Raw genomic sequence first — 16220 nt, forward strand, 5'->3', positions numbered from 1 at the left:
ATTCCGTCAGGGTAGACTCCATCCTAATGGCATGAACAATGATTTTTCTAACTTACAGTAATTTTTGCCCCTTCCTTACCTCTTCATCCATTCCCTACTCTGGCTCCCTTCTTTCTTCTCACCTCCTCATGGTGCCCTCCTCCTTTGCTCTCTCCCATGGTCCACTCTCCTCTCCTATCAGATTCCTTCTTCTTCAGCCCTTTGCCTTTTCCACCTATCACCGCCCAGCTTCTTCCTTCACCCCCCTCCCCCACCCTCCTGACTTCACCTAAACCTTTGAGCATGCTCCTTTCCCTTCCCTCACCTTCTTATTCTTGCTTCTTTCCCCCTTCCTTCCCAGTCCTGATGAAGGGTCTTGGCCCGAAACATTGACTGTTTATTCCCTTCCACAGATGTGGCCTGACTTGCTGAATTCCTCCAGCATTTTGTATGTGTTACTCTAGGTTCGCAATTGGTAAGGGTGTCAAAGGTTAAGGGGAGAAGGGAGGAGAAGAGGGTCAAGAGGAATAATAAATCAACCATGATTTATTGAGCAGACTCAATGGGCCAAATGGCCTAATTCCACTCCTATGTATAATAGTCTTATTATTGATACAAGCATTTATAATAAATGGAATGCAATTTAAATATTAATGCAGGTACGAAGCAGACAATGTAATGTCCCTTCTAATTATCTCAGCCAAGCGGATTCGCCAGCACTTTACCAAGAGGGAAGGGCACAGGGGACGATCGGGGAGATTCCCAGGTCAGGTTGCTGAAAGCAGAATGAATAATGCAGACTTCACCACCACCCAATGGCTAGCTGACGATGAGGCGATGCCTCAAATAAGCAGCATCCTTCATTAAGGACCCCCACTACCCAGGGCATGCCTTCTTCTCATCAGAGGGGAGATACAGGAGCCTGAAGATACACACTCAACATTTTAGGAACAGCTTCTTCCCCTCCACCGTCAGATTTAAAAATCAGAATCAGAATCAGAATCAGGTTTAATATTACTAACATATGTTGTGACGTTTGTTCTGCAGTGGCAGTACAGTGCAATATATAAAAAGCAATGAACTACAATAAGAAATATATACAGGATATTTTAAAAAATTAAATAAGTAGTGAAAAGTCATTCATTGTCTATTCAGAAATCTGATGCTGGAGGGGAAGAAGCTGTTCCTAAAACTTTGAGTGTGTCCTCAGGCTCCTGTGCCTCCTCCCTGATGGTAGCGACAAGAAGAGAGCATGTCCTGAGTGAATGGGATCCTTAGTTATAGATGCCACCTTTTGAGGCATCGCTGTTTGAAGATATCCTTAATGGTATGGAGGCTTGTGCTCATGATGGAGTGAGCTCTGCAGCCTTTTCCAATCCTGTGTTAATTTGCACTCCGGAGTATATTTTGTGCATTACACTGTACTGCTGCCACAAAACAACAAATTTCATGGCACACGTCAATGATAATAAATCTGATTTTGATTCATATTGTCTGAGCTCAAACACTTGGACAGAAAGCAGAATCATTACCTTGAATCTCCTGCCAGTGGGCATGATTGTAATCTCTCCCGAAACCCTCCAAAATGAAAGCTGCCCGTGGCAGACTGGTCCAGCTGCCACACCTTTCAGCTCTGCTTCCCTGCTGTCAAGCTGAAACAGCATTGGGCTCTGAGAAATGTCTAGGGACACCAACAAGGAGCAGGGGGCAAGGGAATTAGAGTCAGAATCAGGCTGATCATCGGTGACGTATAGGAAGTGAAATTTGTTGATTTGCAGCAACAGTACGGTACAATTTACACAACACTCGCAAAATGCTGGTGGAACACAGCAGGCCAGGCAGCATCTATAGGGAGAAGCACTGTTGACGTTTCGGGCCGAGACCCTTCGTCAGGAGTCCTGTCGAAGGGTCTCGGCCCGAAACGTCAACAGTGCTTCTCCCTATAGATGCTGCCTGGCCTGCGGTGTTCCACCAGCATTTTGTTTGTATTGTTTGAATTTCCAGCATCTGCAGATTTCCTCCTGTTGGTACAATTTACTATCAATTACAGAAGTAAATGATGCAAAAGAAGAACCATAGAGTCATTGTTCATGGATTGTTCGGAAAACTGATGGCAGGAGGGGAAGAAGCTGTTGAGTTTGGATCTTCAAGCTCTGGTAGCTCCTCTCTGGTGACAACAATGAGAAGAGGGGATGTTCTTGATGGCGAGATTCAGCACGGTAACAAGTCCTTATGGCCAAACCAGCCTGCACCGCCGAATTATATCCAAGTGGCCAGTTAACATACTAACCTGTATGGCTTAGGAATGTGGGAGGAAACCAGAGCACCAAGAGGAAACCCACGCGGTCACAGGGAGAATATACAAACTCCTTGTAGATAGCAGCAGAATTGAACCCGGGCTACTGGTGTTGTGTTACATTAACCACTGTTCATGGGACAGTGAGGTAATGTAGTGGTGGAAGATGTAGAGCAGGCACGGAGGAGGCTTGCCAGTATGTCAGAATCAGAATCAGATTTATTATCACCGGCATGTGTTGTGAAATTTGTTAACTTCAATACTTAATATAGAAGAAAAATAATAATAATAATAATAATAATAATAAATAACCCTAAATTACAGTATACATATATTGAATAGATTAAAAGTCATGCAAAAAACAGAATATATATTAAAAAAGTGAAGTAGCGTTCAAGGGTTCAATGTCCATTTAGGAATCGGATAGCAGAGGGGAAGAAGCTGTTCCTGAATCACTGAGTGTGTGCCTTCAGGCTTCTGTACCTCCTACCTGATGGTAACAGTAAGAAAAGTGCATGCCCTGGGTGCTGGAGGTCTTTAATAATGAATGCTGCCTTTCTGAGACACCGCTCCTTGAAGATGTCCTGGGTACTTTGTAGGCTAGTACCCAAAGATGGAGCTGACTAGATTTACAAACCTCTGCAGTAGGCACCCCCCCCCCCCCCCCCATACCAGACAGTGATGCAGCCTGTCAGAATGCTCTCCATGGTACATCTATAGAAGTTTTTGAGTGTACTTGTTGACATACCAAATCTCTTCAAACTCCTAATGAAGTATAGTCGCTGTCTTGCCTTTCATTATAACTGCATCAATATGTTGGGATCAGGTTAAGTCCACAATCAGCTCTTTCGTCTTACTGACGCTGAGTGCAAGGTTGTTGCTGCGACACCATTCCACTAGTTGGCATATCTCACTCCCGTACGCCCTCTCGTCACCACCTGAGATTCTACCAACAATGGTTGTATCGTCAGCAAATTTATAGATGGATGTTGCCTGGATTTGAGAGGATGTCTTATGAGGATAGGCTGTATGAGCTAGGGCTTTTCTCTTTGGAATGAAGGAAGATGAGAAGTGACTTGATAAGGTGTACAAGATGATGAGAAGCATTGATAGAGTTGACAGTCAGATACTTTACCCAGGACAGAAACAGCTAATACAAGAGAACAGAATTTTAAGGTGACTTGAGGAACATATAGGGGGTGTCAGAGATACTTTTTTTTACACAGAAAGAGTGGTAGGTGTGTGAAAAGCCATGGCAGGGGTGATGGTAGAGGCAGATACATTAGGGACATTGAAAGGACTCATGGATAGGCACAGGGATGAAAGGAAAACAGAGGGCTATGTGGGAGGGAAGGGTTAGATTGATCTTGGAGTAGGCTAAAAGGTCGGCATGATATTGGAGACCAAAAGGCCTGTACTGTGCTGTATGGTTTGATGTTAGATGAAGAAACAAACCTTCCTACTCAGATAATACCAGCTCTGACACACGTCTAATTACTCACATAAGGAGAGCAACTACTTGAATGGTATTATGCCTGAATCTGAATATTATGAACAACCTTATCCACACCATTTCAGCAGGCTAAATATACATGAGAAAACTCACTTAGCCAGCCGTTTTGATTTCCATCATATTATTACAAGATTTGACTTGACAAGGACTCTCATAATGTAAGAGTCATGAATTAACTTCTTTTGTGGGAAATTACTTTGTGATTTATTAAGCCACAGTTATTAACCTGTCATGTGAGGGGTTTTTCAGTCTCAATAATGAATGGGAGGAGAGAAACTACTTTGAAAGCAGAAGGAACAGGAGACACAGGTAAGGAGAGCATCTGCTTGAACAGGAGACATGGTACGCCAGAAGGACATTCAGCCCATCATGGTTCTTCAACAAATCTCTCCAATTCGTACCGGTAGACTGGGAAGGACTGAACAGGAAGGGCACAGAAGCATTTATCATCTCCTGGCTTATTACTTCATCTCCCCTCTCCCACCCACCGACCTTACCCCTCACCACATCACACCAATCACCTGCCACCTTGTATTCCTCCCCCCCACCACCTTCTGCCCCTTCCTTTCCAGTCCTGATGAAGGGTCTCAGCCCAAAATGTCGACTATTTATTACCCTCCATAGATGCTGCCTGACCTGCTGAGCTCCCCCAGCATTTTGCTAAGAACAAGGTTTGTCCTCTGAATCAGGTAGATATTTGCAACAAGCTGGTAATCTCATGGTCACTATCATAAATCCAAAATTTATTTAATCATTAGAATTTAAATCCCCAAAACAACTTTTGAAAGCAGGATCCAGACTTCCTGGGATTAAGATAAAATGTCCACCAGATGAGCATCATATCCATTTCCAAGGAATAAATAAAAATAACCAATTTTACCTGGTAAGGGTACAAAGAATTACCTACTTAACATCAACCAAAGCATTTTTCACATAAAAGCCAGGGGTGATTGAGGCACATCCAACCCCACCATCCGTACTATCTACAGCAGCCATCTTCTGACAGTCACCATGGGCCTGAGGTCCCACAGCACCAGGTTCAAGAACAGCTACTTCCCTTCAACCATTTGGTTCCTGAACCAACCGGGACAACCCTACTCGCTACCTCAGTATAGCAACAGTTTAATTTGTTCATATTGTCTTCTTTCTTGTAAAAATTGTGTATAATTGATGCTTTGTTATTGCAACTGTGCTTTATCTGACTTTAGGTGCCTGTGACACAGCTACAAGTTTATCATTGCACCTGTGCATATGTGTAATCGTGCACATGACAATAAACTTGACTTTGACAGGAAAAACTCTCCTCGCTAATAGGCTGTGAATGTTGGATTATTATTGGGCAAGGGCATCAAAACATGAAAGAATCATACAGACACACAGCATGGAAACAGGACCTTTGGCCAATCGAGTCCCTGCTGACCTGCTTACACAATTTTATTTTCCAATATTCTCATCACTGCTCTCCAGATTCTCACTACTCACCAATGCACTAGGAGCAACTTCCAGCGGCCAATTAACCTACAATTAACGGGCTTCTTTGAGACATGGGAGGACACTGAAGCATTCGGGGGAAACATGCAAACTCCATCCAAAAACAGCAGCCAAGGTTATAGAGTCATGGAGCACTACAGCACAGAAGCTGGCCCTTTGGCCCATCTAGTCCATTCTGCCTAGTCCCTTCGACCATAGCCCTCCATACCCACCACCCCTTCAATGTTTTCTTAAATGTTGAAAGTGAACCCACTTCCACTGGCAGCTCATTCCACACTCAGATCATCTTCTGAGTGACGATGTAGTCTTCTCAGGTTCCCTATAAATACTTCACCTTTCACCCTTAACCTATGACTTCTAGATCTAGTCTTAACTACTTCAGTGGAAAAAGCTTCCTTGGATCTACTCTATCTATACGTAATCAATTTGTATACTTCTAACAAATCCCCTCTTATTCTCCTATGCTCTAGGGAATAAAGTCCTAAGATATTCAAACTTTCCCTATAACTCAGGTCTTCAGATCCCTGCAACATAGTTGTACATTGTCTCTGTATTCTTTTTCAATTTCCTTTCTTATAGGTGTGTGGCAAAACTCCACATAATATTAAAAATATGGCCTCACCAATGTCTTCTACAACTTCAACATTATATCCCATCCCCTGTGGTCAGTACTTTGATTTATGAAGAACAAACGCTCCCTTTACAACCCTATCTACCTTTCAAGGAATTATGGATGCGTATTCCCAGATCCCTCTGTTCTACTGCACTGCTCAATGCCCTGTCATTCTCTGTGCAAGTCCTACCCTGGTGTGTCCTCCCAAAGTGCCACACCTCACACTTGTCTTCATGGAGGTAGGAGGAAAATGGAGCAGCAGGAACGGGGAGAACGTGGCAGTCCATACAGAAACAGTACCCGAGGTTAGCATTGAACCTGGCTCCCCTTGCACGGCGAGGCAGTGGCCCCACCAGATGTGGCACTGGGCAGCCCTCCTCCTGGAAGTGAGTAACTGGAGATATGGCTTGTGGGGTGATTGACTTCTCCTCATTTCTAAGTTGGAAAATGAGTGAAGAAGGAAGATTGCATTTCACCAGCTAAACTATCTCTGCAGACATACTCAGCGGCCACTTTATTAGGTAAACCTGTACACCGTCTCGTTAATGCAAATATCCAATCAGCTAATCGTATAGCAGCAACTCAATGCATAAAAGCTTGCAGGCATGGTCAAGCGCTTCAGTCGTTGTTCAGATCAAACAATGGGGAAGAAATGTGATCTAAGTGGAATGATTGTTGGTGCCAGACGGGGTGGTTTGAGTATCTCAGAAACTGCTGTTCTCTTGGGATTTTCACACACAACAATCTCTAGATTTTATAGTGAATGTTGCAAAAAAGTAAATAAAAACACTGGTGAGCGGCAATGCTGTGGGTGAAAACACCTTGTTAGTGAGAGGAGTCAGAGGAGAATGGCCAGACTGGTTCAAGCTGACAGGAAGGAGACAGTAACTCAGGTAACCACACGCTACAACAGTGGCGTGCAGAAGAGCACCTCTCACATCAAACCTTGAAGAAGATGGGCTGCAGCAGCAGAAGACCACGAACATACAGAAATACACCCCCTGTACCTAATAAAGTGTCCACTGAGCATACGTCCATTGCCTCACTCACACCCAGCACGACCTTTCCCGATAGCCGTTCAGCTCTCAGCTGGGAACATCCACCAGGTTACAGCTGGTGGTGTGATCCAACCCTTGGGGGAATGATAGGGACCCAGAGGCATACGGACACAAAGACGCAGCACGGCCCAGGCAGACTGCCAGCCAGCACACTTGACAGGGAGATGATGCACGGCAAAGTGGAAGCCCTCAGAGGGCAGTACAAGACGGATGAGATCAACACTCACTCTTTCATCATCTGTTTGTGGCCGCTGACAAGCAAAGTGATCATCTCTGCACGTGCAGAAAGGCGTCAGAGAATTAACCTTGTCACGTGCCTCTGATCTATCTTACAGCTCACGGAAAAAGGTATTTACATCCACACAAAAAACACTTCACAAGAGTAAACACAAGAGATTCTACAGATGCTGGAAATCCAGAGCAACACACACAAAATGCTGGAGGGACTCAGCAGGTCAGGCAGCATCTATGGAAAGGTGCAAAGAGTTGACATTTCAGATAGAAACCCTTCATCAGGGCTGGAAAAGAAGGGGGAAAATGCCAGAGCAAGAAGGTGGGGACGGGAGAGAAGGACAAGTTAGAAGGTGATGAGTGAAGCCAGGTGAGAAGAAAGTAGGTGGGTGGGGTAAGATGAAGGTCGAAGTTGGGAGGTGATAGATGGAAAAGGTAGAAGCAGGAATTGAACTGACTTTATTTCTTACATCCTTCATATACATGAGGAGTGAAAATCTTTACATTATGTCTCTGTCTAAATGTGTAATGTGCAATTTATAGTAATATTTAATAATAAATAGTATGTACAAAAGGACAGTCGATACAACATAGAAATACGACTGTATCAGCATGAACTAATCAGTCTGATGGCCTGGTGGAAGAAGTTGTCCCAGAGTCTGTTGGTCCTGGCTTTTATGCTGCGGTACCGTTTCCTGGATGGTAGCAGCTGGAACAGTTTGTGGTTGGGATGACTCGGGTCCCCAATGATCCTTCGGGCCCTTTTTCACACCTGTCTTTGTAAATGTTCTGAATAGTGGTGGGAAGTTCACATCTACAGATGCATTGTAATATTAGAATCTGATAGGAGAGGGGAGTGAAGCACAGGAGAAAGGGAGGGTGGGAGGGGCCACTAGAGGGCAATGACTGGCAGGTGAGAAGGGAAAAGGTTCTTCATAAGATATCTGATCAATGGAATGGTTAAGCACCTCATTTAAATAGATATGCTCCTAGGTGATGCAATTCATATGCCAATCAAATAAAATTGCTGGATCTTTTAATAATCTGCAGCATTGCTACTGCTGATCAAAATAATTCTCCTCTGGATATCACTGCTGTTATTAAGACTCACCCAGACTGCTAATATTACACATATTATTAATTTCCTGTTGCTGCCTACATTAATATTCACCGAGGGAAAGGTTGAATAGGTTAGGATTTTTTCCCCTGGAGTGCAGGAGAATAAGGGGAGATCTTTATTTATTAATTTTATTTTCAGTTAGAGATACAGCATGGTAACAGGATCTTTTAGCCCAGTGATTCCACACTGTTCAACAACGCCCATGTGACTAATTGCCCAAACACTTCACCTGCGAACTTGTTGGAGTCATCTATGTATCCGGTGCTCTCATCGCGGCCTCCTCTGCACTGGTGAGACCCAATGTAAAGTAGAGCATCTCCATTTCATCTGCCAAAAGTGGAATTTCCTGGTGGCCAACACTTTTGATTCCTAGACCCACTCCTGTTCCAACACATCAGGCCATGACCTCCTCTTTTGCCATGATGAGACCGCCCTCAGGCTTGAGAAGTAACACCTCATATTCTATCATAGGTAACCAGCCTGATGGCATGAATATTGATTTCTCCTTCTGATAATTTATTTCTCCCCTTTTCCTCTTCTTCTATTCTTCACTCATTCTAGCCTCTTAAAACATTTCCTCACCTGCCTGTCACCAACCCCTGGTGCCCCTCCTTCATCACTCTCCAATGGTCCACTCTCCTCTCCTGTCAGATTCTTTCTTCTCCAGCCCTTTACCTTTCCCACCCAGTTAGCTTCACCTACACCTCCTAGCTATCCTCCTTCTCCTCCACACCCCCACCTTTTTCTGTGTCTTTCTCCTTCTTTTCCAATCCTGAAGAAAGGACTCAGCTGAAAACGTCAACTGTTTATTCATGACCTGCTGAGTTCCTCCAGCATTTTGTGTCTGTTACTCTGGATTTCCAGTATCTGCAGAATCTCTAATGTTTATAACCTACTAACTTGTACACCTTTGGACTGTGGGAGGAAAGCAGAGCACTTGGAGGAAACTCACAGGGTCTTGGGGAGATCTTACAAGCTCCTTACAAAATACCAGTGGGAGCTACAGAGATACAATATGCAAAAGTATTTATTATTTCCATATTGATATTGTAATTTCCTGAAATTTTCTATGTATTGCACTGTTCTACTGCTTCAAAACAAATTTTACAACATATGTCAATGACAATCAACTTTATTCTGATTCTTACCTTGGTCGTGCTAAGTATGAGTGACCCAGTAGGTTACTAAGGCAGTTATGGGCCTACTTCTAACATAGTTATGTTCAGAAGTAATGACCACACTAATAATCTCCAGAGGTACTTCTATAGTCATTATAATACTCCCATTCAGCCCATACTAATGTCCCCAAAGCCACTAGGGCATTATTAATCACCATCTGGGCTGTCTCTGTTGCTATATTAATATTCCCAGTTATTTCTGGAATGTGCTGTGTGAGAAGGTGGTGGGGTCAGGAACTGTCACAACATTTAAGCTGTACCTTGGAATCACTCAGGCAAACATGGCTATGTGTGAGTATAGAGGGCTACTTTATGGCTAGCATAGAAATGGTGGGCTGAAAGGTCCTTTTCTGCGCTGTCTCTGTGACTCCAAGCCTTTATATTATAGCACATGGAAGTCACGCTCTTGGAACATAATCACACTGGAATACTGTTACTAGATGTACTGATACTTAACCAAATTAATTCTCCCATTTTCATCCCTCTCCCTCCTGGTTCCATCCATCCACTGCCCATCATCTCACCCACACTCCTCCATCCAATTCCATGTGCCCTATACCTTCCCCAAAGGTTTCCATTACCAGCTTCCTTACCTAACATATATTATTATTATTTATTATTTCCAGCACTGGTAACCCTTTGTGTCTGTACTTATTACCAACCCCTCCCCCCACCCCTCACAGCTGACTTCCTCTCCCTCTATTTTTTAATTCCTTCTCTGTTTCCCAAAAGTCTCCAACTCCCTCTCTTCCCTGGGTCCATCTGTCATCCCATGTCCCTCGTCAGTCCACCTATTACCTACCAGCCCCTGATCTCACCACTCCCCTCTCTCCTCTTTATTCTGAGCGATTCCCATCTCCATTGTGAAATTCCATGCAGTGAGGAGAGGCCCGATAGAGGCCGATAAAATAATGAGAGGTACAGAGAGCCAAAATCCTTTTCACAGGGTGGACATTTTTAATACTAGACACCATGCATTTGGGTGGTTGCGAGGGGGAAGGTTCAAAGGAGATGAGCAGGGCAAGTTTTTTTTACAGAGAACGGTGGGTGCCTGGAATCCGCAGCCAGGGGCGACAGTGGAAGCAAACACAATAGAGGCATTTAAGAGGCTCTTAGATAGGCATGTGAATGGACCATATGCAGCAGAAGGGATTATCTTAAGTAGGCATCATTAGTTTAATTAGTTTGGCAGAACATTGTGTGTCGAAGGGCTTGTTCATATATTGTACTGTTTGATGCTCCATGTTCGATGTCTGCTATTTTTGTCATGTTTACTACTCCACAAACTAATAATGTCGGCTCAATTTCATGCTGACACTGGTGCGTGAAATAGACTTCCATAGCTTCCATTGGCTCATGCATAGACACGGCCATGTCTTTGCAATAAAAATTCTTCAATCTATTAACTGGTGGATTAGTAGCTTATCATAATTTCCTGCCGCTTCAACATCTGTGGTGCCAAGAGGGATTTAAACCTGGGCAAGCAAATTAATCGAGTTCCCCTTAATTTGCCCTGCAGAATGCAGGGAACGTAGGAGTCGCTGTGCCATTTTCCAAATTTAAATAATTACTTGCTCACCCACAGTTTGCCCGCCCCTCACCCTATTCTGTTCTATTCTAATCTATAAAGCTGGGGCTTTATAAGGCATTGGTCAGACCGCACTGGGAGTATTGTGAGCAGTTTTGGGCCCCTTATCTAAGAAAAGATGTGCTGACATTGGAGAAGGTCCAGAGGAGGTTCACAAGAATGATCCTGGCAATGAAAGGGTTAACAGATGAGGAACATTTAATTGCTCTGAGCCTGTACTCACTGGAGTTTAGAAGAATGAGGGGAGATCTCATTGAAGCCTGCTGGATATTAAGAACTTGAAAGTACTGCTGATCTACTGCATCAGTGATTTGCTCGCTGGTGCAGAAACGGAAGGAGCAGATCGCGCGGCTGCCTGCTGTCAGAAGAGTCAGTGCGCAAAGGCGGCACAGCGAGTGATCGTCTGAGCCACCTTCCTCGTGATCGCCAGATCCCGTCGGACATTGCTGCAAGTCCAATTCACAAGACGGCGGCGGCGGACGGCAGAGAGCTGTACGGCCTCAGTCGTAGCAAGGACTAGGCCTTGAGCTGTGGTGTCACCTGCTTACATCCACCCAGGAGAGAGGGGTTAGTGCGGCTGGGGACCATGTGGTGTGGTGTGGCATTCAAGCTGAAGTTGGTGCTGTTCATTCAGCAGAAGACAAGCCGTTCGGCTGCAGATTGCTGCAACATTCATGGACTCAGAGTCTTGGACTATATATCTCTCTGGCTATCCATCCCATAGGATAATGATGCTCCCTTTCAGTCAGTTAGTGGGGTGACCCCACTCCTCAGAAAGGAACAGTGTGTGCATGAACGGATTTTAGGTGAGTAGGGGGTTGCACAGGTCCAGACCCACCCTCTCGACATCCCCTCCCGGATCCAGTGGCACGGTGGGGTCCCAGACGGCTGGGGGAAGTTCAGTTGCAGTGAATGGCCAGACCAAGCTTCGATGCGAGGGATGCCCTTTCCGCGCTTCACGGCACGTGTTTGCTGGATGGCCGTTAACCCTACGACAGGGTTCATCCGCCCTTTGACAGGTCTTGTTTTTCGTCCTGCAGGGTGTCTAGCCGCCCTCCTCACCAGGCAAGCCTGGGGGTGGGGAGCTGGATTAGTCACCGACCACCCGACCATGCGACAGGTAGTACTGGGTTACATGGGATCAGTAGCACTCAGACCAGTGACCTGGGCTATATATATTTTTTGTGTGACTGTATTTTGCAGCTATCTTTTATATGCTATATGTTTCTTGGGCTGTGTATGACTGTGTTTTGCACCTTGGGCCTGGAGTAATGCTGTTTTATTTGCCTGTTTTGTAGGGGTATTCATGTATGATTGAATGACAATTAAACATGAATAAACTTGAACCTGTCGAATATTGAAAGGTTCTGGTAGAATGGATATGGAGACAGAAGATGTTTCCTGTTGTAGATGTGAATAGGATCAGAGGGCGTAGCCTCAGAATAGAGGGACGTCCATTTGGAACAGATGAGGAGGAACTTCTTTAGCCAGAGTGTGGTGAATCTTTGGAATTCATTGCCACAGACAGCTGCAGTGAGCAAGTCATTGGGTATGCTTAAAGCAGAGGTTGATAGGTTCTTCATTAGTAACGTTGTCAAAGGTTATGGGGAGAAGACAGGAGAATGGGGTTGAGAGGGATAATAAATCAGCCATGATGGAATGGCAGAGCGGACTCAGTGGGCCAAATGGCCTAATTCTGCTCCTACACCTTATGGTCTTATTACATTTGCTGATTTATCTCCTTGTGACTGAATTTTATCAAAAGCACACATACTAAAGCAATGTTTTAGTGCCTGTAGAGTGTTCCTTCTGAAAGTTTTTCTCAGCACTCTGTGCCTTTGTATATTGACAGCAGAGCTGTGCTGAACACATGTTAACATAAACTCAAAAAATATCCTTTGTGGACACAAGGGAACAGTACGGGACTCAAAAACAATCGAAGTCCAATGTCCTCTTCGTCTCCTGCCCTGACACCCTCCCTTATCAGAGGGACCCACCACCTGGAGCTCTAAGCCGTGCCTGAAATCTTTCCATCCTCCACACACCCTCTCACAATGAAACACGAAGCTCAATTGATTTGTTTCAGTTGCTTTGGAAAATGTTATGTACACAGAGGTTCTATCACACAGTGTGTAACTCCGGGCCTGTCTCACTGGATGGCTTGGACCTCATTTCTGAGAGAATTTCACAATCAAGATGAGTTTTCACAGCCAAGGTCCCCCTCACATACAGCTCATTAACGCACTTTTACTCAGGCCTGTACAACTTCCAGCACCGTAATCGTTAAGACTCACTCAGTTTGAGAGAGTTGGGAAGGAGGGGTGGGTGGTGGAGGGAAGAGAGAGAGAAAAACAAGGGTGTGGAAGAGAGACATAGAGACAGAGACAAACACTGTTTCATTTAGCTGTATACGTGAAGATTAAACTTGGACGAGATACACTGACAGAGAAAAAGAGATAGAAAGAAAGACAGAAAGGGAGAGAGAGAGAGAAAGAGAAAGAGAGGGAAAGTTGCAGTTGATAGGACTTAATCCTAAAACACGAACTGTTTCCCCATATTTAAGTTTGCTGACAATACCAGTGTCATTGGCCAAATCAAAGCTGGTGACGAATCAGCATATAGGAGGAAGATTAAGAGTATGGCTGAGTGCTGCCACAACACTCAATGTCCGCAAAACCAAAGAGCTGATTATTGACAGCAGGAGGAGGAAACCAGTCCTCATCAGAGTATCAGAGATGGAGAGAGTCAGCAACTTCCTCGACATCATCATTTAAAAGGATTTGTCCTGAGTCTAGCGTGTAAGTACCATTACAAAGGAGACACAGCAGTGCCTCTACTTTCTGGGAGGTTTGCACAGATTTGGTATGTCATCTAAAACTTTGACAAACTTCTACAGATGCGCAGTGGAGAGCATCCTTACTGGTTGTATCACGGCCTGGTATGGAAACACCAAAGCCCATGAACAGAAAAAGCTACAAAAAGTAGTGTCCACATGAGTAAAGACCTCCTCAGCATTGAGCACATTTCCACGGAGCGCTGTCACAGGAAAGCAGCATCTCTTCTCTCTGCTGCCATGAGGAAGGAGGTGCAGGAGTTACAAGCCCCACACCACCAGCTTCAGGAACAGTTATTCACCCTCAGCCACCAGGCTCTTGAAACAAAAGGGATAACCTCCCTCAAATTGCTTGCCCCGTCACTGAACTGTTCCCACACATATGGACTCACTTTCTAGGACTCTTCATCTCATGTTCTCAATATTCATTGGTTAGTTATTATTGTTTTCTTCTTTTCTTTTGTGTATCTGCATTGTTTGTTGTCTTTTGCATGTTGGTTGTGTATCTGTCTCTGTCCTATGTGGATTTTCATTGATTCTTTTGTGATTCTTTCTACTTACAATGAATGCCTGCAAGAAAATTCATCTCAGGCTTGTATATGCTGACATATGTATACTTTGATAATAAATATACTTTGAACTTGAACTTTGAACTCCACAGACACTCCCCAACCAGCTGAGTATTCTGCTTTAATTTCAGATTTTCAGTGCTTGCAGTTTCTTTTATTTTCCATTTTTAATTTTTATTTTCATAAGAGGGAGAAACTGGGCAAGAGTCAAAGTGACAGACAGAAAAAAATTAGTGGAAATTAAAGTTGATTGCATCTAATTGGGCAATAAATTGATAATGAAAGCTGCAGGAGAAATGGTAATAAGTAAAGGAGAACAGAGAGAGATGAAGATTTGAAAAAAAGAGACAGAATTAATACTGGGAGGACACAGTCTCACTGAAAGAGAGGTGCAGAGAACAACCTTGCTTCCGAGGAAGTGGTCACAAATATCCTGACTTTCTGTACCAGAGACTGAGCCCAGAAATTCGAGCAGGTGGAGTCAGTCAACACACCGAAGGGTGAGACGGACTTGTCTCTGATTGTGTTTCAGTTTGCATCACTGACTTTTACTCCCTTTTGCTGTCAGGTATAATTTAGTCGCATTCGGTGTGTTGTTTAAGTGTTTGTGATGCTGCTGTAAGCAAACTGTTCCTTGAACCTGTACTTCACCGTACTCACTGCATCATGACAGCAAACTTTGTCTTCAGCTGCCGAGTTCCCACCCTCCGACATACCCCCATAAGACCATAGGTCCGTAGGACGTAGGAGCAGAATTAGGCCATTTGACCCATTGAGTCTGCTTCACCATTCTATCATGGCTGAATTATTATCCCACTCAACCCCAATCTCCAATCTCCTGCCTTCTCCCACCTTTAAGACCCTTATTAATCATGAAACGTATCAACCTCTGCTTTATAGATACAATAGGGTCTTTTAAGAAGTATATGGAGCTTAGAAAAGTAGAGTGCTATGTGGTAGGGAAATTCTAGGCAGTTTCTAGAGTAGGTTACGTGGTCAACACAACACTGTGGGCCGTAAGGCCTGTAATGTGCTGTAGATTTTCTATGTTTCAAACATACCCAATGACTTGGTCTCTACAGCCATCTGTAGCAATACTTCCACAAATTCATTACCTCTGGCTAAAGAAATTCTTCCTCATTCCAGTTCTAAAAGGACACCCTTCAGTTTAAAGGCTGGGCCCTCAGGTCCTAGACTCCCACACTACCGGAAACATCCTCACCACATCCACTCGATCTGGGCCTTATCTCCTCTCCCCACAAACCCTCTGTGTCTCCGTCCACCTTACTTCAACACCCACTTCAAAATGCTTTTGATTACCTATCCTAATATCTCCTGTGGGTCAAAGTGTTTTTTATTTGATAATGGTGCTTGTGACATTAAAGGAGCTGGACAAATGGATGTTATTATTGTTTGAAACTGGCACATGAAACTCCACAGTGAGAAAGGTGAGAAATAGAGCACTTGCTGTCCCCACACCACCAGGTTCAGGAAGAATTATTACCCTGCAACCATCAGCCTCCTGAATCTGCATGAGACTAACTTCACTCACCCCAACTATGAACTTATTCCACAAATTATAAACTCACTTTCATGGACTCTTTACAACACATTTTCTCGATATGATTATTATTTTTAACTTGGACAATCCGTCTTTGTTTACACATTGGTTGTTTGTCAGGCTTTGTTTATGTATCGATTTTCATAAATTCTATTGCATTTCTTTGTTTTCCTGTAAATGCCCTCAAAAA

General features: G+C 44.1%; 1 protein-coding gene across 1 annotated transcript in view; it reads right to left on the reverse strand.

Annotated features, from left to right (window-relative positions):
* nav3 (neuron navigator 3) overlaps positions 1-16220 on the reverse strand; it is a 433465-nt gene that overhangs the window by 141271 nt on the left and 275974 nt on the right.

This window comes from Hemitrygon akajei, chromosome 10, assembly GCF_048418815.1.
Source record: "Hemitrygon akajei chromosome 10, sHemAka1.3, whole genome shotgun sequence".
NCBI lineage: Eukaryota > Metazoa > Chordata > Chondrichthyes > Myliobatiformes > Dasyatidae > Hemitrygon > Hemitrygon akajei.